Source organism: Petromyzon marinus, chromosome 64 (genome assembly GCF_048934315.1).
Source record: "Petromyzon marinus isolate PM22_M1 ecotype Great Lakes invasive population chromosome 64, UKy_Petmar_22M1.pri1.0, whole genome shotgun sequence".
Lineage (NCBI taxonomy): Eukaryota > Metazoa > Chordata > Hyperoartia > Petromyzontiformes > Petromyzontidae > Petromyzon > Petromyzon marinus.
This window is the reverse complement of record NC_133730.1, coordinates 808,932-831,693: the sequence shown is the minus strand read 5'-3', so window position 1 is coordinate 831,693 and position 22,762 is coordinate 808,932. Positions and strand designations below refer to the sequence as shown.

Sequence of the window (22,762 nt, the reverse complement as noted above, 5' to 3'; positions counted from 1 at the left end):
AGACGCAGCGACGCCACCACGAGCGCCAGGCCACGATCCATCCCCAGCGGCACATTGCAGTTACATCGAGTTACACGTAGATTCATAGAGTTACACGTAGATTCATAGAGTCACACCTAGATTCATAGAGTTACACGTAGATTCATAGAGTCACACGTAGATTCGTAGAGTCACACGTAGATTCATAGAGTTACACGTAGATTCATAGAGTCACACGTAGATTCATAGAGTCGCACGTAGATTCATAGAGTTACACGTAAATTCATAGTTACACGTAGATTCATAGAGTCACACGTAGATTCATAGAGTTACACGTGGATTCATAGAGTTACACGTAGATTCTTAGAGTCATACGTAGATTCATAGAGTCACACGTAGATTCATAGAGTTACACGTAGATTCATAGAGTCACACGTAGATTCATAGAGTTACACGTAGATTCATAGAGTTACACGTAGATTCATAGAGTTACACGTAGATTCATAGAGTTACACGTAGATTCATAGAGTCACACGTAGATTCATAGAGTTACACGTAGATTCATAGAGTTACACGTAGATTCATAGAGTTACACGTAGATTCATAGAGTCACACGTAGATTCATAGAGTTACACGTAGATTCATAGAGTTACACGTAGATTCATAGAGTTACACGTAGATTCATAGAGTTACACGTAGATTCATAGAGTTATACGTATATTCATAGAGTCACACATAGATTCATAGAGTCACACGTAGATTCATAGAGTTACACGTAGATTCATAGAGTTACACGTAGATTCATAGAGTTACACGTAGATTCATAGAGTCACACGTAGATTCATAGAGTTACACGTAGATTCATAGAGTTACACGTAGATTCATAGAGTTACACGTAGATTCATAGAGTCACACGTAGATTCATAGAGTTACACGTAGATTCATAGAGTTACACGTAGATTCATAGAGTTACACGTAGATTCATAGAGTTACACGTAGATTCATAGAGTTATACGTATATTCATAGAGTCACACATAGATTCATAGAGTTACACGTAGATTCATAGAGTTACACGTAGATTCATAGAGTTACACGTAGATTCATAGAGTTACACGTAGATTCATAGAGTTACACGTAGATTCATAGAGTTACACGAAAATTCATAGAGTTACACGTAGATTCATAGAGTTACACGTAGATTCATAGAGTTACACGTAGATTCATAGAGTTACACGTAGATTCATAGAGTTATACGTATATTCATAGAGTTACACGTAGATTCATAGAGTTACACGTAGATTCACAGAGTTGTACGTAGATTCATAGAGTTGCACGTAGATTCACAGAGTCACACGTAGATTCATAGAGTTACACGTAGATGCATAGAGTTACACGTAGATTCATAGAGTTACGCGTAGATTCATAGAGTTACACGTAGATTGATATAGTTACACGTAGATTCATAGAGTTACACGTAGATTCATAGAGTCACACGTAGATTCATAGAGTTACACGGAGATTCATAGAGTTACACGTAGATTCATAGAGTCACACGTAGATTCATAGAGTTACACGTAGATTCATAGAGTTACACGTAGATTCATAGAGTTACACGTAGATTCATAGAGTTACACGTAGATTCATAGAGTCACACGTAGATTCATAGAGTTACACGTAGATTCATAGAGTTACACGTAGATTCATAGAGTTACACGTAGATTCATAGAGTTATACGTATATTCATAGAGTCACACATAGATTCATAGAGTCACACGTAGATTCATAGAGTTACACGTAGATTCATAGAGTTACACGTAGATTCATAGAGTTACACGTAGATTCATAGAGTCACACGTAGATTCATAGAGTTACACGTAGATTCATAGAGTTACACGTAGATTCATAGAGTTACACGTAGATTCATAGAGTCACACGTAGATTCATAGAGTTACACGTAGATTCATAGAGTTACACGTAGATTCATAGAGTTACACGTAGATTCATAGAGTTACACGTAGATTCATAGAGTTATACGTATATTCATAGAGTCACACATAGATTCATAGAGTTACACGTAGATTCATAGAGTTACACGTAGATTCATAGAGTTACACGTAGATTCATAGAGTTACACGTAGATTCATAGAGTTACACGTAGATTCATAGAGTTACACGAAAATTCATAGAGTTACACGTAGATTCATAGAGTTACACGTAGATTCATAGAGTTACACGTAGATTCATAGAGTTACACGTAGATTCATAGAGTTATACGTATATTCATAGAGTTACACGTAGATTCATAGAGTTACACGTAGATTCACAGAGTTGTACGTAGATTCATAGAGTTGCACGTAGATTCACAGAGTCACACGTAGATTCATAGAGTTACACGTAGATGCATAGAGTTACACGTAGATTCATAGAGTTACGCGTAGATTCATAGAGTTACACGTAGATTGATATAGTTACACGTAGATTCATAGAGTTACACGTAGATTCATAGAGTCACACGTAGATTCATAGAGTTACACGGAGATTCATAGAGTTACACGTAGATTCATAGAGTCACACATTGATTCATAGAGTCACACGTAGATTCATAGAGTTACACGTAGATTCATAGAGTTACACGAAAATTCATAGAGTTACTCGTAGATTCATAGAGTTACACGTAGATTCATAGAGTTACACGTAGATTCATAGAGTTGCACGTAGATTCATAGAGTTACACGTAGATTAATAGAGTTGTACGTAGATTCATAGAGTTGCACGTAGATTCACAGAGTCACACGTAGATTCATAGAGTTACACGTAGATGCATAGAGTTACACGTAGATTCATAGAGTTACACGTAGATTGATATAGTTACACGTAGATTCATAGAGTTACACGTAGATTCATAGAGTCACACGTAGATTCATAGAGTTACACGGAGATTCATAGAGTTACACGTAGATTCATAGAGTCACACGTAGATTCATAGAGTTACAAAGAGACGCATATAACAACACAAATACGCATGTAATAACACAGAGAACGACAGCGTTACATCGAGACTCGCAGGCCAAGGCCCACACGGTGTATTGCTTCCGTCGGTGAGCTAAGCAGGGACGGGCACAGCCCACGGCCTCGTGCGGGGATCTCCGCGGAGCGATGCGAGGCCACCCACACGAGCAAGGGACGCGGAGTGACCGCGGCACGCACGCCGTTTAGAGCAACACGCAATGCCGTGAGCGCACGCAGGTCGCTTGCTGATTAGGACACAATGTACTGTATGCCGGTGCATATTTTTGCGTTGTTAAATCTGCGTAGGTAATCTGTAACACGAGCACGTTGTTCAGAGTGCAACATGTTGAGTTTATTTATCTGCGATGACAACAATAATAATAACAACTAGACGCGTTCATTTTACGTATTCACAACGCAGCATGGCCTGGAGTTTTGTCTTCGAATGTTAACTGAATCAAATATTCGCGCGGATTAAATTTTTCGCCCTGCATGTTCCCCTCCTCCTCATTTTCGACGACTTCACACGGAGCCTAAGTTCCAATATCGGCCGTTCATCATTCGGGCGATCAAGGTAGCGCGCTGAGAGAGAGAGAACACGCAGATGAAGGAATTGGGCGGGGACACGGCGGAAGCATTCGCAAAACATCTGAGCACATTCACCACCACGCTCCAGAAGGGCACCTCCCCCTCCCCTCGCAGCCGCCTGGCCCCTCTGCATCTCCCAACTAATTAAATCAACAAACGGCGCCTCGGCAGCGAGCCCTGAAGTGTAAGAGGGTCAGCACTGGGGGTCGGCCACGCCGTCCAGAAGATTTACAAACCGAATGGACACCACTTGTTTACTGCACCAAATTAGCCGCATAACGGCTGGCACGGTTTTACGGTCGCGGCTAAGTAAGGCCAGATTCATGGCACTCGTTCTTGGGTGGGTCAGGGCCCCCGGTAATCTTATTTGCAGTAAATATTGCAGCTGATTTGCAACTGCATACTTAATGGCGTGGCGCTGCTGCTCCTGCCGCAGCGTGATGTTTAGCTCGCCCGACTCCACGGGACCCGGAGACGATGCCACTTGGAAAACATCGGGGCAAGTTTCATAAATTAGAACCCCCCTCCGCCCTCCCTCTCCCCGCCCCTCTCCCCCCGCCTCCGTCCACCCAACAATTCATAGCCACCCACTGTGCTGTTTTCCTAACATCACCATCAGCAACAGCAGCGTATGCCATGATCGATCCACTGTTAGATGAATCATTCCCCCAAACTCTTGCCATCTCTCACAGGATCACGAAGCGGCGGTACAGATCTCGCTCTTGCACGCGATCAGAGTCGGACGGCAGGTCGTGTGTGGCGGAGTAAAGTGTGGGTACTCTGAACTCTTCTCACGCCGTCTGGACAAACGTGGGAAGAGTCGTTCCAATGGCCCTCGAGTGGAGGCCCTTCGGCAAACAGTGGTGTCAACGTGCACATGCAGGGCTGCACCCTTACATATGGTCAATAAACAACGACCGCCAGCGTGCCATCCCGCCCAGAGTTGTCCTCGCGGTCTATGAGATCACGTCTCAAACTATTGTACGCTTTTATCTGTGGGAACGTTGCTACTGTTCGCCTGTTGGCGATCTCTGGTCAAACACTGGTGAGACAAGGCCATAGAGAAGGCTATCTCTGGTGTCGGCCAATCGGTTTCAAAGACAATGCCCGTATACGATCGGAGCTTGTTTATTTGCATGTTTCACCACAAGCACGCGTGGGTAAGGCAGACTTGATGTCTTGCGGTAGGTATCTATGCGGTGTGTGAACATCTTGCCACCTCCTGTTTCATTGCCAGAATGGTTAAATCCTATTCTTCTTCTTTTCATCATCGTGTACGCTTCCTGACAAATGCGTTCCTCTTCCTGCCTTTCAGTGCAATGCTCCAAACCTTCATCCCCTCTCGCGTGTCTTTGCGCCATCTTCAGCTTTTTATTCCGCTGTATTTGTCAGTGTTCCGACCCACGAATCATAGCGGGGACAATATCTGGATTATTAGAAACGTATTTGTTTGGGCGCTTCCATACGATGCCTTTCCATAACGTCCAGTCCTCCAGAAATCGCTCGCTCCACACCGAGTCCCCCGTCCATCAGTGTCCCCAGCCGGGATTGTGACACAGCCAGCGCTCACGGTCCAAGGCCAACGTGAAATTAAAAAAACGCATATTTTGAATGAAACTCAATTACAAAAGTGAAACAGCTGCACTGAGACTGCATAAAGGAAATAACAAAACACTTATTAGAAGGCCATGTGCTTCTTCAAAGGACATGGCTACAGTATGTGCTGAAATGATAATAAATTACATTTGTAATGCGCCTTTATACAAGGTACTCAAGGCGCTATGAAGGGTGTTTGCCCGAAACGACGCCTGTTATATAGGTTTTCTTTTAAAGCCACACCGTGTTTTTAACGAATGTGTTGAATTCGTGTCTATATCTAAGGGGAGTCACACATGGACACGCCGTTTCATCACAATAACATTCGAAGATACTTTACAGACCTAGATTTGAGAAACACACAACCCCATTAACGCGAATGGGATAGCAACACATTACCCATCGCTGCTTTTACCGATGGCATGGCCACTCTAACGACCAATGCAAGAAATAATTTAAGAGCGGAATACAAAGTCGCGTCCCAAGATAAATACGAGCCAAGCGGAGGGTCATGTACTGCAGGTTCGTCAGATACTCGCGGAAAGTGTCTGTCCCGAGAGACACGACTGCCACACGCGTTGATGCTGTGCTGTACATCTAGGGCAGCGAATGAAAACACACTGCGATCAAAATAATGGAAATCACAGAGGTTGATATGTTCATGAGAAACTCGAAAACACCCTCACAGCACCCAATCAACACCCAATGCTCAGATCGGGAGTTAAAAACTGTGTATGACGTGCTTTTTTAAAAATATATCTTAAATAATATATTAATTCCTGTTTAAGGGGTGTTGAGAGGGAAGGGGGGGGGGGCACTCCTACGGTGGTGAGGGTCTGTGGAGTCTACCGTGGTGACTCTGACATCTGCCACCGCGTGGACTTGAATCTAAGATCGGTGAGAATCCAATCTGGAGTGGCGCCACCATGCGAACTCTGTCCCGAGTCCAGCACCACGGGCAGCCTGAGACCCTGCAGACAGGGGCCGTTGCCTCGGCTCCTTGAGAAGCCGCGGCCGCAAAATCCTCAAGGCGCGACGTCTCATTCTCGACCTCCCTGTCTCCCCTTGTGTAAGAGCGCCGTTTCGCACATGAACACAACACCAACACAAGAAGACAACACAGCACGAGAAGACACCACACACAAAACACAACACAAGAACACAGCGCAATAATACAACACAACACAAACACAGCACAATAATACAACACAACACAAACACAGCACAATAATACTACACAACACAAAACACAAGAACACAGCACAATAATACAACACAACACAAACACAGCACAAGAACACAACACAATAATACAACACAAAACACAACACAAGATGTGTATACTTAACTTAGCTATTTCAATGTATACTTTAACTTAGCTATTTCAATGAGCCATTTCAATGCTAAATTATATGCTAATTCCTTTGTCAAGGCGCTTGGTCTTTTTCTTCTCACACAGCTTAAAGGTCGTGATCTAAGCGTGGCTTCTCCCACTCCAGCGCTGTCCTCCAGACAGTCTCATCCCTTCACCTGATGAAGGCCGCTTGTGTTGTGGCCGAAACGTCGTGATTTTTTGCTATTTTATTTTCACCTACGTGACTTTACCCAATAGAACCAAAGAGTATGGATCCTAGCAGTCACGAAAGCTTTAAATCTAGAACAACACAATAACACAGCACAATAACACAACACAAACACAGTACAAGAACACAACACAATAATACAACAGGCGCCGCAACGCTCCACTGTCGGTGGTGCGTTGGACGGTTCTGGTAATATTTTTGTTATTTTCATTTTCATCAGAGCTCTGCGATCGGCGCTGGTGAGGATTTCACGAGTATCCAGCGGTGGGCATCTGTATGCTTTGCAGCGATGTCAAAGCGCAATTTCAATTGGCGAGAAACTAATCCAGTGGCGTGAATTGACGGAATGTGCGAGCGATGTGGCCACATCCTCCGATCGCACGGCGGCCTGAGTGTGAACACTTCGACGTGCGCCAATGTGAATACGGCATCAGCATTGGCGCTCGTCTGTTGGGGTTGCCGTTGTCTGAATCTAGAGCGAACCGACAGCGATGACTGCGATGACGTTTATTACATTTGATGCTTATAGTTTTAATTGTCAATGTTTTTTTGTAATGATAATTGATGCTGATGGTGGTGATGTAATTGTACGCGGGAGTATTCCTATATCCGCAGTACTTTAGATATAGGGGATGAAGTTGACGAAGAGAGACAGGGCACTGATTATGAACTTGAATCCGTTTTGTTTGCTCTCCCCGTTGCAGCTTGCGTCATCTGTACTGCGATGTGAGCGAACATCGTGTGCGGTCTGCATTCCCCCTTTAATTACTGAGAGTAATTTAACTCAAGTAGCCCCATTGCTCTGGTCTGAAGATCCACGGTATGCGAGGCTTAGCGGTGTAAATCATGGACGATGACCGCAGTGATAATGGGGATGCCTATGATGCTTATGTGACACTGCGATGCCCTAAGTGGAGATTCTCTTCACCGACTGACACCCATCACTGGTCCAATGGCATTAGCGGACTCAGTTCGCTGGGTTCGTAGCGCAGCGCTCATAACAAACATGTTCATCATCATCAGCCATGATCAATCCACTGCTGGATAAAGGCCTCCCCCAAGCCGTTGCCGTCTCCCGTGGTGACGTAGCAGTCCACGTGGCGCGTGCGCTGACGTCTTCGCTCCATCTTCCGCAGGTGGCCATCCTCTCGGGCGGACTTTAACCACCAAGAGGGCCTTCGTGAATACGGTGTGGAGGGAGCGGGGGCATCGATGAACGTGAGGAAGCTGAGAGGCCGCGTGAGCGCTCTGGTAAAGACGGGAGGCCAAGTGGAAGGTGTTGTGACATTTGAGTAAAGGGATTCGTGCGGCGCTGTCTAAGCGGCGTGCACACATCGCGAGCGGGTTGGATATTTTTAGGCGGCCTTGTCTCAATTCCATACCTCGTGTCCACTGCTTATGGCAGGGGTGGCCAATCTGCCTGACCCCTGCGGGCCGCAGACCAATATCTTGGCCGAGACCTACAAGACGAACGCTGAATGGAGGTCACGCAGGAAGGTCACCGCTCGCGACGCTTGACTGTCTGCGAGGGTTTTTAATTCAGAAATCTGCGGGAGCGCCCCAGGAGACAACTCCTCATAAATCCGCTCCGCTGCGTAGGGCGAGCGTCCGGCTCAAACGGCATCCGCAGATTTCTTTTCCTCTTCCTAATCAAGTTCTGTCGACAAGGTGCAACAAATGATCTCCGCCTCTACCGCGCCGCACTGAACGTGCCCGCTTGGGGAGCCGCACGCGACGCTCGAGACGCGGTTTTGGTCGCCCCTGGCGCATGGGCCGGGGCTCGCTGCCGTCTCTGCCCTTGAGCCCGGAGCAGCAGCTGGGGGCTGTGTGTGCTGTGTGTGCTGTGTGGGGCTGTGTGGGTGCTGTGCGTGCTGTGTGTGTACTCTGTGTGTGCTGTGTGTGCTGTGTGGGGCTGTGTGGGTGCTGTGCGTGCTGTGTGTGTACTCTATGTGTGCTGTGTGTGCTGTGTGGGGCTGTGTGGGTGCTGTGCGTGCTGTGTGTGTACTCTGTGTGTGCTGTGTGGGGCTGTGTGGGTGCTGTGTGTGTGCTGTGTGTGCTGTGTGTACTCTGTGTGTGCTGTGTGGGCTGTGTGGGTGCTGTGTGTGCTATGTGTGTACTCTGTGTGTGCTGTGTGTGTACTCTGTGTGTGCTGTTTGTGTGCTGTGGGTGCTGTGTGGGTGCTGTGTGTACTCTGTGTGTGGTGTGTGTACTCTGTGTGTGCTGTGTGTGTGCTGTGTGCGAGCTGTGTGTGTGCTGTGTGGGCTGTGTGGGGCTGTGTGTGCTGTGTGTACTCTGTGTGCTGTGTGTACTCTGTGTGCTGTGTGTGTACTCTGTGTGAGCTGTGTGTGTGCTGTGTGGGCTGTGTGGGGCTGTGTGTGCTGTGTGTACTCTGTGTGTGCTGTGTGGGGCTGTGTGTACTCTGTGCTGCGTGGGCTGTGTGTGCTGTGTGGGCTGTGTGTACTCTGTGTGGGCTGTGTGTACTCTGTATGTGCTGTGTGTACTCTGTGTGTGTGTGTTGTGTGTACTCTGTGTGTGTGTGCTGTGTATACTCTGTGTGTGCTGTATGTGTGCTGTGTGTACTCTGTGTGTACTCTGTGTGTGCTGTATGTACTCTGTGTGTGCTGTGTGTACTCTGTGTGTGCTGTGTGTGAGCTGTGCGTGCTGTGTGTACTCTGTGTGTACTCTGTGTGTGCTGTATGTACTATGTGTGTGCTGTGGGTAATCTGTGTGTACTCTGTGTGTGTGCTGTGTGTGTGCTGTGTGTACTGTGTGTGCTGTGTGTACTCTGTGTGTGTGCTGTGTGTACTGTGTGTGCTGTGTGTACTCTGTGTGTGTGCTGTGTGTACTCTGTGTGTGCTGTGTATGCTCTGTGTGTACTCTGTGTGTGCTGTGTGTACTCTGTGTGTGCTGTGTGTGTGCTGTGTGCGAGCTGTGCGTACTCTGTGTGTACTCCGTGTGTGTACTCTGTGTGTGCTGTGTGTACTCTGTGTGTGTGCTGTGTGTAGTCTGTGTGTGCTGTGTATGCTCTATGTGTACTCTGTGTGTGCTGTGTGTACTCTGTGTGTACTCTGTGTGTGCTGTGTGTGTGCTGTGTGCGAGCTGTGCGTACTCTGTGTGTACTCCGTGTGTGTACTCCGTGTGTGCTGTGTGTACTCTGTGTGTACTCTGTGTGTACCCTGTGTGTACTGTATGTACTCTGTGTGTACCCTGTGTGTACTGTGTGTACCCAGTGTGTACTCTGTGTACTCTGTGTGTACCCTGTGTGTACTCTGTATGTACTCTGTGTGTACCCTGTGTGTACTGTATGTACTCTGCGTGTACCCTGTGTGTACTGTGTGTACTCTGTGTGTACTCTATGTGTGCTGTGTGTGCTGTGTGTACTCTGTGTGTACTCTGTGTGACTGACAGATGCCGCCACAAATAGACAACACAAACAACACAAACAGACAACACAAACATACAACACAAATAACACAAACAACACAAACAGACAACACAGACAACACAAACAGACAACACAAACAACACAAATAGACAACACAAAAACACAAACAACACAACCAGACAACATATACAACACAAACAGACAACACAAACAGACAACACAAACAGACAACACAAACCACACAAACAACACAAATAGACAACGTGGATGTATAAAGCCACCTCCACTAGGTTGATTGGATGCCCGTTCACCGGCGGTGACGCGAGCGAGCACTTGCAGAGCTGCGCCTTCACCCCCGGTGTGCCATGAGCGGTATTATATGTTTTCGTGTGAGTTAATCTATGAGTCGTTAAATGTATAATCGTCAATGAAACTGACTTCAGTCAGTGAAGCTGTCTTCACCGTTGCAGGAATCATCCCCCCAGTAAACATGGCACGTTGGGACAACGTTCGTCCGATCAGTACCGACCGCATGCCGACGACCGCATGGTGAATGGGATTGCATTGGGTGATGTGCTCAGCGGTCACTTTTAACAAGGAAGGACAATCGCTTACGCGTGGCTGCCGTAACGCTGCTCCTACACACGTGCGCGTATCCTCGGAAGGATTTATAATCAGCGATCACACCACGGGGCTCGCTTTGGCAGCTCTGCCGGGGAGGGGTGAGCGCTGCCCGTAGCTCTGGTTTGAGTTCCCGTGGACGAATCCCTTTGATCGATCAGCGCACTCTTCTCGAGAATTAAGTCCCAAACAGCCAGGCGGTGGTGGTGCGTGCCTGTGACCCAGCCAGCGACGATTGCTGGATCACCGTACACAAATGTTGTGAAAATCCCTTCGCGTAGGCGTCGAGGAGGAGTCGTACCCTGGCTCTTCCAGGAGAACGCAGAACAGCAGAAATGTGCACTCACACCTGTTCCGTCTGCATGGGATAGCGTGTTCCCCCCTCGCACGCGTGGGTTTTCTCCAGGTGCTTCGGTTTCCTCCCGCATGTGAACACTCATGCATTGGCCGAGAGCACCTGCATATATAAAGGGACCCAGAGCTCAGGTAAATGTTTGCCGACGGCTCATCGCGCGCCTGCCTTCCCGCTTACCTGCGGTCCCTCCTCGCGCCTCTAGATCGTCTCTTCGACACTGAGCGAATACTGCGTAGCGTTACAAGTTGAGACTCTGTGGTAATAGTGACGCAACCCTATACCAAGGCTTCGTCCCCGTCGGATAACCTTTTCGAGAGTCATCGCGTGTCTCCCCCGCGACAGACACACGCAGAGAGACGAGCGGAGCGAGCCGACGCATGCACGCTTTTGGAAAGCGTCAGAGCCGCTGCTGTTTCATCTCGCTGATCTCACACACACACACACACCTCGTTACACGTTCACGAGATGTGTCGAGGCTCTGCACGCGAGCCACATCGCACGGCGCATCGGCACGTCTGACCGAACGTCAATCGCGAATCGATGGCTCGCACGGCCTCCCCAAAGGCGCCCGGTATCTATCGCTTGTGTCGGCGCATCTCCTCGTCGTCTCAGCCGTCTGCCAATGCGTTCAGAGCCCTGCATCCGTAACCGTCGCTCCGTGCTAAACCCCCCCCCTCCCCCCGATTTGTTCACGTGCCCAGGACGCGCCATCGATAGCGACTTACAGCCCCGTGTGCGTCCATTGCTCGATGTAGGCCTCCCTGGGCCTTGTCAGTTGTGGCGGTTGTTTGAGAAGACTTCACCACACTGGTGAGCGCGGGTTGGTGGAGGGGGGCGGGGGCGGGATAGGTTTGAAATATCCCCCGCCACGGATGTTAACCGTGGTGAGGATTTGAGCTCAGGGAGTCTGAGCTCAGTGCCCCAACCGCAGCAGTACAACCATGGTGTTGGTAACAACATGTTATCGTCTCGTCGTCAGCATCAATCACAACGCGTGGTGCATCCGCAGCTGGATGAAGGCCCTCTCAAAGCTGCAATCCTCACGATCCTGCCACCTAAATAATTATCAACCTGCACCTGAACTCATCTCGTCCCTACATCTCCTCGGTGGACATACACCATGACGCGTTCCAAACGTTCACTGCTAATCCATGATGACCCTTGACCCGTCTTATCGGTCTGTTTAAGAGTTAAATACATTTTAGTCCATCAGCTCTATGAGCGTCCTGAACTAACGTCACCTAGCAGCATGGCAGACGCGGACACGTGATGCACAAATGGAAAAATAAAATCTCTCCAGGCAATGTGCGGCAATTGTGGCCACCACCCAGGCTAGAACCACGGAACACGTGAGGTCGACTCGATTCCAGATTCACAAACACGAAGGAGGAGGCATCATCACAGCGGCGGTGATGCACCACTCCGTGACTCCTGTCGCAATCGTCAATTAGATGCACATGTATTAAGCAAGCCAAACTGACTGCTGATGAGACACCCCGAAGGTCAAATCTGGCCCAGAGTTTGCCAACACAAACAAAATCTGCTGCCGAAGAACACGAGTGCAGAAGGCGCGTGTTTTACTAAAGGACTCAAATCTACCGCTCCTTTGTGTCCAGCCGACGGGAGTCGGCTGGTTTTATCCGTTGTCATTGTCCTCATTACGGCTGCACTAAGTGTGGATGGTCAGCTGCATTTCACTGCCTGCAGTAAGTGGGCCCATCACTGCGATGTAACACTGAGCCACATTATCCTCATTAATGTTGCAGTTAAGTTGAGAACTTGGTAAGTGGGCCATGCCTGCGAGAGACTTTTACCATGTGTTGACAATAATGGGCTGTGGACTGAAACTCCGTTTAGGAACACACACACGTCAACATTCTTATCGGTGTGTTCACGTTATTCTCAGTGGAACAAGTATCGGAATGTAAATCCCGTCCTGTTCACAACAACAGCAGCAACAGCTGCTGCCGCGGTATAGCGCTTCGTACACGAGACCGGCGATACCCAGGTCGTCGGTTCGATTTCTATCTCCCGGCGCGGCAGCAGAAACGATGGGCAACGATTGTATGGTGAGCGACTCCACTCCAACGCCCCATGCATCTGGGCCGCCGCTGGCCGGTGCTGCTATGCAGATTGTTACATCACAAGGCCGTGAGTGTTGGCAGCGGATTGGAGAAGCTTTCATCCAGCAATGGATTGATCATGGCTGATTATAATACATCAACATATATAACGTGATGATATTATACTACTCTTTATCCAACAAGGTAGGGCGAACGGCTCGCAATCAGAAGGTTGCGAGTTCGATTGCTACTTGGGGGTTAACTCAGCCAATCGTCCCTCCGAGATCGATAAAATGTTCACCGCTTTGAAAAGACGCCAACAGTGGTTGTCCAATGGATATACTCGCCCCCGTCATAGCAATGTGGAATTTCCACCGCTGGCTCTGGACTGTAAACGGGTGGCGAAAACCAAACGCCTCGATGGGGCTCATTTAAGCAGCAGCAGCAGCAGGAGGTCACATGGCCTGCTGAGAAAGCTGTGAGCGCGAATCGTCTGAACGTCCCAGCGCGGCCCTCTGGTACCGCGTACCCCGCGTCAGGCCGCAGATGTTGGCGCTCATGACGACGGCGATGAGCAGATTCCCTACAGCGGCACTGAGCTTGTAATGAGGACACCCAATTAGATGCATATGGATTTCTGAAGCGGACGGTTTAATTAAGTGCCCTGCACGCATTCATCTATGGGATTTCTGTAAATCAAATGCGTTATTGAATGCGTTATGTTTTATGCATTGATACACCTCGCAGGAGCGGAACGCAATGCGTTTAATCTTTTCCGCGAGGCAGGCCTTGACAAAGTGCTCTGGGTTTGGGTGTCGCGGTCTCACCATACAGACATCTGCTGCCAAGCTCGCAGCGCATTGCTTTTCAATGCAGATTGATTTAACATTGAAATATCTTTTCGAGGATACTTTTCATGCCCCCCCCCACCCCGCAAAATGCTGCATTTATCTGAAAAATAAATCTTCCCCAATCATCCCAACCCTCCCCGAGCACAATTTATAAATTCACATGAATCCTAGATAATTACCCAACAGGCACATCCTCTACGCGAACATTACAATATCTAACAACGCGATTCCCTGCCCTGAGCCAGCGGTGGAAATTCCGCATTAATATGGCAGAGGCGAGTTTATGCATCAGCCAACCACTCTTCATTTCCACAGAAAGTAGTACCCATTTTATCGACTCCAGAGGAATCATGGGAAAAGACACCCCCCCACCACCCCCAACCAGGATGTGAACTCGCTCTGCCACTGAGTCACCTGGCACCGTTAAAATGCGCGTCCACGTTGTGACACGTTCGTGCACGACCTTCCCATTCGGAGCACGACCTCCACAGCTATTCGCTTCTTTCGTTTGTTGTGGTTACTGTAGCCAGGCTTCTGTAACCAGCTCTCCATCGAAAATGAGCAATGTATTGGCCAGTGTGTTTTACCTTTTGCCCAAAATAAACCTAACACAACTCAAGACTGATAATGTCCTCATGCTCTCGAGAGAGCCGGTGGCCCGAATATTTGGCTCTCTTCAATAAGAAAAAAAGCTCCTTCCAGGGCTTTCTCTATTAAACGAAATTTACCGTTCACTGCGTTGCACAAAGGACGCTTCAGTACAGCCGCGAAATTATCCCATTTACTGACAACATTCCTACACGCACCGAGTGGCAATAAATGTCCCTACTTAAGTGGTAATGTTTTGAATATTCATCAGAAGGTGATACATCCTCAGCCAATGTGATTGGTCAAATGCCGTTACTGTTCTTGAGGAATACACGCATTAGTTTAACACGTAGGCTTTCGCGACTAATATTCATAATAAAGGTTTTTGTGGGTTAGGTCGCGTTATTTATAAATGTGTCGTAGCCCTCCACCACCCAACACGGACAATCAGTAGAAAAGTGTCACGTTGACAAAGACAAATAGTTCACTACTTTAGCCCACCGGTGTGTTGAAGAGAGAATTTACAACATTTACAATTTGTGAGTACTCAAAAATTATAAATGTTGTAAATGTTGTGGATTCACTCTTCAACACACCGGTGGGCTAAATTAGTGAACTATTTGTCTTTGTCAACGTGACACTTTTTTACTGATTGGCCGTGTCGGGTGGTGGAGGGCTACGACACATTCATAAATAACGCGATATAACCCAACAACGTTTATTATGAATACACGCATATCTTTCTTGCGGCAAAGGGATAAAAACAACACACACACTCTGCTGCTGCTGCTGCGTGACGTGTGACGTGCTGCACTCTGCGGCTCCCGTGGTGGGGTGACGCGGCACGGCCACACCGAGAGACTTGCCCGTGCTCGCAACGCAGTGCAAGCCCATTTAGTATTAACACAAATCCCAGGAATTTGTAACCGGTGCAGAATTGTACAGCAGCTGCCGGTCTCGGACCTTCCCATTGCTTTTGGCCTTTGGGGCCACAGGGCCGTGGCCCGTTTCCTCGACCGATATTTGCGTGCGATCCTCTCTCCACCTCTGCTCTGTCGCTGTGAGACAGCTTTCAACTGAGGCAGCTTCCAGCCGGTCTGGGGCGTTATGCGTCACGTCCCGTCACATCGTGGGTTTTTTGTTTAGTTTTCTCCTCCCGCTCCGCGGTATTGCTACGCACGCAGTATAAACCAGGGCGGCCGCCGGGGATCGAACCGCGAAGCTCCTGCAACGCGCGAACAGCTCGGCCAGTTTTGGTCGAAGGACCCGCGTCGCGGCGGGTAGGGAGGCCCTCGTCCAGCAGCGGATTGACAAACGGAGCCGCGCGCGCCTTGAGGAGCGCATTCGTTCGTCGGAGCGGAGGCGCTACAATCGCTACGCCGTGGAGCGGACCGCCTCCCCCCGTGGACGAAAGGGCAATTCGCGGAGACGGCTTCGCTGTAACGGCGCCCTGCGTGGAAGTGTTAAACCCGGGGCTATCGTTACGATGCCCAAAGTGTCTGCAATTTTTACTCAGTTTTCAGGTAGCGGCGCTCATTGATTCAAGCTTAATGGGAATGAGATTAACTTTCTAACTCGGTTGCACTGTTTTACGACACTGCGGTGTTGAATTAGCGGGACCGTTAGGATCTTTACGTTCAAAGTGCGCGCGATAAATTTGCCTTCAAAGCCGTTATTGTTACTCGCGCGATTGGCGAGGAATATCAAGGCGCCGCCCCGTAGGCTGAGAAGCGAAGCAATTTCATTCGTAGCGATGCAACAATGTTATTTTGTTCCCCCCATCGTCGCGACGGGGCGGAATGGAAGCTGCGAGAGAGCAGAGACGTCAGACGCAGACAAATAATCGAGGCTACTAAGTCAGCGCAGGCACAGCACGCTGCGATATATCGGACGCGTGGCCCGGATGAATGGTGACAGGCTGCGTAGGACGCTGATGGAGTGAACACGTGGACGGTGATACTTTTAAGAGTGAAATCCACGATCCGAGTGGATTTCAGAACACCAAACGCTGGGTGTGTTGGACGCTGAGGAGTGGAGAGAGAGAGACAACTGCGAGGAGATGTTGGAGGAAGAGGTCACGCCCCAATAGCCAAGGGACCTAGAAGGTCACGGTGCTGCTCAAGAAACCGACTCGAGGTCACCGCGTGGATCAGGGGTCAGAGCGCTGAGCTGCCATCGCCGTGACCCTCGGTTTGAATTTGTGATTCAGCCGCCCATATGTAGGTGTGTGTGTGTGTACATTGTGCGTGTGTGTGTACACTGTGTGTGTGTTAACATTCTTTCGTACCGTGCATAGCCAACCGTGCTCATCGAAGGTGCGGATTATTAGATGTGCCCGCGAATTATCTGGGCTCTTCAACGTTATTAGTTGGTGGTCTCATTACAGTGACCAGTGACTTCGCTGAAATAATACACGTCATGATTTGGTGTTTCACTTGATTGAGCTTGTTCCAGCTGTCAGTCTTAAAACTATAAATTTTGACTGACATGTGATGGGCAACCTATTGCAGGGCATTAAAAGTTGGGCCTGTAGTGTGACTAAAAGTCATAACAGAAGTTGTTCTGAGTCGAGGCACGCGTATATGACGCGCTGAAGCCGCGTCCTCACAGTCGACTGAATCACCCCACACACAATGAATGACGTCGCACGCGATGTACGCGTCATTAGCCCCGCCTGTGGCCCTGCTTGACCCCAAGCCAGATTCAGAAGTTTTCTCTGTGAGGCCAGCAAGGCACTGCTTGTTTATGTCTCGGTTCTGTAAATATCCAGCGGAAAACCATCCGTACCGTGCTATCCCCGCACTGACTCGGATCGATTGTGACCAAGGAACAGCGTGTGAGTGTAAATACGTTTCCTACGATTATTATAGACGTTTCAAGCTCAGAAAATAATCATATAATGAATCGCTCGGTGCTGAGTATATGCAATCTGATGACACTGAACATGAAGTAATGTGGGATTACAGGCGCGCCAATAGAAACGAGGAGCACAAGTTAGCTGCGTTGTTAACGCCGCCGCTGTTATATCCATGCCAGATGGATTATCCTAAGCCACGGGCCTCCTCTGTCTTGGCCGGTTCCTGCGAGTTGTCCCACACTGGGCCCTGTCCAAGCAACTGCCTCGTCAGTCCAAGCTCCTCTGGGTCGGCCTTGACCCTCGCTCTCACGGGCCCCAATCGTTGAGCTATGATCCTCTTCGAGTATCCGCAGGTCACGTGTCAGGGAACATCGTCTTTCTCTTGGCCAATCCAGCCCTTTGTCAATACTTCACCGCACACCGGACTTGCAATCCAGACGTCGCCGGCTCGATCCGGCAATTGGTGCGATGGGGCAAGTTTATTAAATCCCCGGCCGCATCTGTCCACCCAGCATGGTAAGCCATAGTTGGACGGCCGGCAGGTGTGCAGGGTAACGTCTGGGTTACTCCCACATCTTGCGAGACGTGCTTTACTGTGCGGAAGAGTAGGCCTAAGTGCCCTCTGGAGCTCCTTCCGGTGGAGGCATCGTGAGCGAGCAATTGCAGGGCTGCGCCTTTACATTGTAAAGGAAGTGTCAGAATGACAACGGAGTCGTTAGCTGAGTGCAGCTGTTGCTGGAGAAGCAGGGCCGCCTTGGCTGGCAGGCAGGCAGGCAGGAGGGAAAAAAAGGAATTTTAATTGGCTTTGACAAACTCATTTTGACGTAACCTTTCCGTACCTGGTAGATGCTATTGATTGCTGAAATCCCGGCAAAGTGCATTGTATATCAAGGAGAGTGAAGCGATGAATGATCTCCCCAGTCCAACCAAACGGCCGCACAAGACGTTTCGGGGGCAGTTTCTGATCCAGCACTGGGAAAGGACTCGTTGAGCTCAGGAACTACAGCTCCATGGCCATGACTCGTCATCATCACCGTTATCGTCATCAGACATGATCAATACACTGCTGGATGAATGCCTCTCCAAACCATCAATCAATGTTTACAGTCCTGCTTGTGCAACAATCCATACAGGGCCAGCACACGAGCTAATTCCATCGCTTCATCTCTCCACGGTGGCTGCGAATGAGCCGCTTCATTCCGGTGGTGTAGATTGATGGTTGGTGGTGATCGGGTGGCTTCTGCTGGCCGGGTGTAGGTCATGCGGGTTGATGGCTGGTGGAGATCTGGCGGTGGTGATTGGTTGAGGTGCCCGGCACGCTGGGTCTTGGCGGTAGCCCCTCCGCTGCGTTCCCATCCCCGGGCCTCTCTGTCGATGTCTCGCGGTCTCCTTCCCTTCCGCGTCGTTCCATGCTCTTCATTCCCATTTGTGTGCGCCGCCGGCGACGTTTGTATTTTCGTCTTTTGACTTGGGCGAGGTGCCTTGAGATGCCGTGGCATTTAAGCGCTTCATCGTGAATTCAAATCCTTATCCTCGATAAACAAAATAATGATCATACTAATAAGACGACGATTGAGAATGTCGGGGGAAGGGGGGGTGGCGCTTGACCAAAAGTGATTTTAATTGGGGGCGACAAATATCGTGAGTTAATTGCTGGTTGTGTATACAATCCCACATGTTAACAATGCACAACAACAACAATTGCTGGTTGTGTATACAATCCCACATGTTAACAATGCACAACAACAACGCTGCTTTCCAAAGAGCAAATGGGTTTGACTGAGAATGATAATATAATAAATGGTCGCCGTTGTATAATGGGCAGACCAGGCAGTGGCAATGGAACGAGTTTCAGGGGAAAACACGCAGGAGATATCTAAATAAATAACGTACATTTCCCAGGGTAAGTAATTGCCACTGCTATATAAATATAAATATAGACGTGAACCATTCGAGACCCATAGACGCTTCCGTTCCTATAAGCTGTCACGGATACAGGACACATTTGTGTAAATACAAGCATACGTCGAGTGAGAAACACTGTGCTTGGGTCAATTCAGTAAAGCGGACGAAGATTTCATCGTAAAGCCATGGTCGATCCGCTGCTGGCTTTAATGGCTTCCCGAGCTGCTGCCACCCTCTAACGCAGTGGCTCTTCTAAACCTGGGGTGCACGCTGCACCCCCTGGGGTGCGAGAAGCCCTTTCTGGGGGTGCGAGACGTGGCCAGATTTTTTTTCTAGAAGGTAAATCATCGAAACACAAGTTAAGCACGGGCACGTAAGTACAATTTACTTTGTTTCATCAACACCCTCTATGTATTCATTAACATTATACATGTTTTTTAACAATTGAGAACCAAAGAGGTGCACGGCTGCGGTAGAGGTTAAGAACCGCTGACCTGACGACACCCGCCATGGAATAAACAACAACAAGATTCCACCCAGCCCCGACACGGGAGCACCGCTCCATCTCCTCGCTCGCCGCACCCCCCAAATCGTTCCGCCAATTCCTCCGGTCGGTGCGAAAGAAATTCAACATGCACACATTTTTATATGAGCGTCGATATACCAGACGAAAGTTTCAGCTTCTGCCGTGGTCTTCGCTCGAGGGATTGTTGCGAGCGGTGCAACAACAGCTGGCGCGTAAGTGGCAGGACTCAACCCAACACCACCGCTGAGAGACAGAGAGGTGTCCCTTCACTTTTGTCCATGCCAATACAACGAGCAGAGTTCTAAAATATATGTTTGGTATTTGATAATAAAACTAAACTTTAAAAAAGTAAAATCATGCAGGATAAGCGACTTCAAACGGCTGCGGTGTGGGGGTTGATATTACTCGTGGCATGGAGCAATACTGGACGGATGCGAATTAATTTTGTTGCGCAGCAGGTCTCTTTTAATTTAACGTCGGTGAAGGCTTCGCGAGAGACGATGGTATTGCGTGCTCGCCATACCCCGGGCACGGCGGGAGCCAAGCCCCAGGGCACCGCCCAACAAGGGCGGCTAAGCCCCGCGAGGTTGGGTCGCGCCGTCTCGCTGGCGCCCCGAGACCCCCTCCCGAGGAGTCGCGGAGTCCTCTTCGTCCCTTCGTGGGCTCGCGGCAGCTTCCAAATAAAGGGCAGCGATTCAACGGTGTGCTCCAGAAAAATATATATTAATGAAGCTTCCTTGGCAGTTACGCACAAAGTAATGATGATTTAGCGTTGCTATTATCTCTCCGTTCAAATGCGCAATACGGCTGTGCTCATGTATGTATGGTGAACTTCTTTCGCACCGTATGTAGCCAACCGAACTAATTGGAGGTGCTCATCTCCTTAAGTAACCTTGAGCCACAGGTGGAAATTTCTCATTACCATGGCAGGGACACTTATTTCTATAGGATGACCGCTATGCATTATGGGTGTAACGATTCCCCCCCCCCCTCGCCGAATCCTGAAAAATCAACAAATCATCATGATTCGTGATCACCATTCATGCAATCCATTGTTGTTGTTTACATTGTCGATACAGCGCCTCGAGCTGTTCCCTCCTCTTCGATCCCGAGCACCAACGTTGCAGCAATATTTCCTTCACAGTCGCACGCTCCTTCTCCTCTGCAGCACCCCATGGTCTCGAACTCCCCCAGCCGTCGGTGTTTTCGACTACCTGCCCCTGTTTCAAGTCCAGACTCTTTGGCCTACGACTGGCTGCCTCTGGCTGCAGGATCTGGCAGAAGGTCTTGCTGTAGATATATGAACGGGGAAAACGGCTGCGCTCTGTTGAACACGTGTGCAGGATGCATGACGGCCAATTACCAAGACAGCCATTGAGGGTGGTTCCACAAATTTGGCGACCAAGGGGAATATCTAAGAGCAGATGGAGGGAGTTTGTCAGGGCAGATCTAGGAAGTGGCTGCGTGCGTCTCCTGTTCAGCAGCAGCAGCTGTGAAATATGGCAGGAGGGTGCAAAGCGCTCCGAGCGAGGAGGTGCGGCGATGGAGGTGGCATCAACAGCTTTGGCCGTGATTATCTCTCGATGTCAAGATTTTAATGTAGTTTGCCTTTACTAGCGCATGCCGGGGAGGTTCCGTAAGCCATCACGTCTGCTAAACGGGGAATACACCACAGTTGCTATTTATATCACAAACACGACATCAAGATCAAAGATTCAGACGCAGCCACCGTCAAGAGCCGCCCTGCAAGATTCCCTCTAATCTGCTCCAAGGTCTTCACCTCGGCCATACCAACAACGCTCATCCCAGCACCTGGTGGCGAGCGCTCGTCCGCGTCCTAACGCGCGCAGCACCTCGTCAGAGCGCCATTTGTGTTGTTCTCACGCTCTCTAGACTAATGAGCTTCGAGATCGCACCTCGGTGCGCGCGTGGACTGCCGATAGCCATCACGGCGGCTCCCTTCTTTTTCCGAGGGCGAAATATCGATCGGGATTCTTTTTTTATTCCGACCCGAAAGTGACAGACAAAATAAATTGCTCCTTCACAGCGGGGGGGGGGGGGTGAATTGTCTCCTCTAAATAAGCTCCAGAAAAAGAGAGCGGCTGTAAGTACTGTCGCCCATTGTAATGCCTCTCTTGCATCCGTTTGACATTCGCCACGAGGTCACGACTGCTGCCGACTCTGGACCGGTCCTGCACCGGTACCCGCGCTTCGTCCACACGATCCCAGCGAAGTCGTCCGCCAGCAATGATCTCGGCCCCCTTCGTAACGGCGGGGAAGTGTTTTTTTGTTTGTGTTAAGACGGCTTGCATAACCAGGGTTCGTTTGACACCACGAAGGCGAAACGTGCATCTCTCATCTCATTTAGCCCCGTCAACGGTGCTAACTCGAGCGCTCTTTATGATGAGACGCCGAACGTCGAAACCGATCCGGAGATTATGCTCGCATTGAACCGAAAGAAGCTGGGAGCGAACTAGACAAGAATTGCAAGACGCTCCCAGCAAGTGGGAGTGAAACGTCGGACTTCGTGCCCAACAGCGCACGGCGCGACCCGCTCGCACATCGGAGGGCCACGCAGCACGAGGGCGAGAGAGCGACACGCGCAGTGGCACGATAGCTCATAGACAGATAGCAGCAGCAGCAGCGCCTCTCCATTACATCAAGGATGAGATGGAAGAGGTGGTGAGTCGGTTCCGGAGTTCGCGCCTGTGAATTATTTACGGGCTCCCGGCATTTCGTGGCCTCGGGTCACCGGACGAGGTGCCCGAGAGCTGCGATTAAACAACGCGCAGAGTCCTGCTCTGAGGTCGTTGTCAGGGCTGCGACCTCAAGTACGGCCCTCCCATCGCAACCGT

General features: G+C 49.4%; 1 protein-coding gene across 8 annotated transcripts in view; it reads right to left on the bottom strand.

Annotated features, from left to right (window-relative positions):
- LOC116956334 (neuroligin-3-like) overlaps positions 1-22,762 on the bottom strand; it is a 293,692-nt gene that overhangs the window by 195,866 nt on the left and 75,064 nt on the right. The gene's annotated exons all lie outside the window — the stretch shown is intronic.